At 30.7% G+C, this 2979-nt stretch overlaps 1 long non-coding RNA gene across 1 annotated transcript; it reads left to right on the top strand.

Annotated features, from left to right (window-relative positions):
- Nucleotides 1-2356: 2356 nt before the first annotated feature.
- LOC131048072 (uncharacterized) lies at nt 2357-2728 on the top strand. The gene is made up of 3 exons (XR_009106352.1): nt 2357-2385; nt 2471-2554; nt 2667-2728. It is a non-coding gene; the product is annotated as an uncharacterized LOC131048072 (long non-coding RNA).
- Nucleotides 2729-2979: the final 251 nt, after the last annotated feature.

The following is a 2979-nucleotide window of genomic DNA, read 5'->3' as shown; positions in this document are numbered from 1 at the left end:
TATAGAAAGATTATATATGAAAACAAATGATTGCGGAGTTTTATAATAAATGATTTATAGAAAATAATATTTTTTGAAGGTTTTGTAAATTATAATCTTGTGTAGATTTGATTATGGGAGAAATTTAATGGTGAAATATGCTTAACTCTTCAAAAGTTTTGATGTTTTGTCTTTACATGACAACCACTTAGAATATAATATGTTTTAAGTATGTCATTTATAGTCATGGGAGATTAGTTTTTTTTTAAGATTGTTTAAAGACTAATCAATGTAATATGAATTGATGGCAATTATCTCAAAACTATGTAATTGAATTCTAATAAATTATCATGTACACTAAAACACTAGAAATATGGAGCATCCAAACACACACGTGCATTTTTCAAAATAACTTTAAGTTAAAGTTAACAAAATATTATGTTGTCTTAGTAATATTGTTTCCATGCTATATATTCTTACACTAGAAGGAGGATCATCTTATTTCTCACTTCTTTATTGATCTTATGTATGAAATATTTTATATTGATTTTAATAGTTGATGCATTTTACAAGAAATGAATTTATTAAATTGAATATATAATAGATTTATGATGTTTCATTGAAAGTTTTTATTAAGTTTTGTGCGCAAATTTTACATTTCAAGATTCAATAGTATGTACATGTATATTTTTTTAAGTTCAATATTATATTATATATTTCATGTGTATCTCATTCAACAACATAGAAATGTTACTATTTATAAATGTTTTTTTTTAATTTAGTAAAATAGATTCTTCTTTGACATAGAGTTGTATATAATTCATGTATATCTTTATATATGCAGGAGTTCTTTGTTATCATGGATGTCTTTGACATAGATGAACTATTAGGTGAAAATCCCCCACCACAACCCCCTCCTCCTCCTCCTCCACCTCCACCTCCACCACCACCACCACCACCACCCCCTAGATTGGATGAAATTCATTTAAGAGAACGAATTAATGAAAACCTACAAGTGATTGAACAAAACATTGCTGCTATCCAAAATGAGCAAGTCACGCCACCCCATCTTGTAGACTTTGCAAAATCAATGCAAACTGTTGTCGAGTCAGTTAGATCTGTTGATTCTCAATTAGATCAATTTCATAGATGACGACAAGAGTTGCATGATTTTTATGCTGATGGTTTAACTTATAGGCAAATCACTGATTTGAAAATAACCAAAGCTCATTTATGTCCATATTTTACCAACCCAAAAACAAGAGAACCAATGCAACCTAACCAGAAAAGAATTTCAATTAGGTGGTGTGTGCATCCAGAAATGGCTAGATACTTTTGGGATAGATGGTGGATGGTTTTTGATTATCCACCACATCATAATTATGAGGTCCCTTTTTATTTTTTGAAGAAATTATACTGTGAATTTGTAATGAACCAAAAACCAAATTATTTTGATATTAAGTCATTCCAAGGTGTTGGTCGTGGAATGCCATAGCATAGATTAGGGGCATGGAGTAATAATCCCCTACCAGATCCACCCATAGTTCCACTTGTTGCTCCATCGATTCCTGCAGATGTCCAAAATACATCATTCATTTCGACATTAGATGCTTTGAATTCCCTCACAGGTAACCTGAGTGAGCAAGCTGCTCACATGGCATCTGCTCCTCGATGGATGCCACATATGTGTTCGAGTTGTCATGAGACGTGTGTAGGTCCTACTACTGCTACAGGATCTACTTCAGTTCCAGATGAGCATGATGTAGCAGATGATAGTATGATGACATCTTATATGGATTTTCTTTGCTCGGATGTTCATCTTGACCAGGTATAGATATATATATATACATGTACACATGTCAATCTTTTTATACTTCATTAAATATAGGTATAAACTAAGTGCATCTCTTTTTTTATACAATCTAATACTTCATTAAATAAATTTTGTTTATGTAGATAAGGACTACACCTAATATTAGAGTCAATATTGCATCTACTGGAGCACAACTCGGCACACCTTATGGGGTATAGTATAAATTTCTATCTAGACATTGTACTAGATCTTTTTAAGTTAATATGTTATCATCATATACTATATAAATTTTCATGTTGATACATTGAATGCTTCTTTCTCTAGGATTTAGGTCATGAGGGACCCTCTACATCACATTGAGAAGAGGGTCTGACTATTGTGACACCATCTATGGTATGTATCTTATAATTCTTAAATTAAATATGAACTCTTACAATATTGTAACTTAACTTGAAATTATTTAGTACACATATATATGTTCACTAAATATGATTTCATTAAATGCATGTATGCAGGTGGACACTACCATTAGGATAGGTTATCCTCATAATTTTAATCAGAGCCAATTTGAATGCACATCGACATCCTTTGAGGTATTAATATGTAATACTTAATTTGATCTTATTTTGACTCTTAATTTAAGATTTAATTGGACACTTTGAATTTGACCTTGTATAGGAGTTAGCTAGCACTACATTTGGTGTTGATACTGCACAAGATACTGCTAGAGGAGATACTGCTAGAGGATCTGATGAGCATATGGTAAGTTTGTAACTTAATTTATGAATTCTACTATATTTGATAAATGATTCTTTTAATAGTTAATTTCAAGTAATATTTTAATATTATTTTTTTATTGTACAGCATGAGACAGGTGGATCTGGACCACGTCCCGGGGACAAGAGAGATACTGCTAGAGGATCTGATGAGCATATGGTAAGTTTGTAACTTAATTTATGAATTCTGCTATATTTGATAAATGATTCTTTTAATAGTTAATTTCAAGTAATATTTTAATATTATTTTTTTATTGTACAGCATGAGACAGGTGGATTTGGACCACGTCCCAAGGACAAGAGAGATACTGCTAGAGGATCTTATGAGCTTATAGTAAGTTTGTAACTTAATTTATGAATTCTACTATATTTGATAAATGATTCTTTTAATAGTTAATTTCAAGTAATATT

Source organism: Cryptomeria japonica, chromosome 6 (genome assembly GCF_030272615.1).
Source record: "Cryptomeria japonica chromosome 6, Sugi_1.0, whole genome shotgun sequence".
NCBI lineage: Eukaryota > Viridiplantae > Streptophyta > Pinopsida > Cupressales > Cupressaceae > Cryptomeria > Cryptomeria japonica.
Note: the sequence above shows the minus strand (reverse complement) of the source record. Positions and strands in the feature narration are given on the sequence as shown.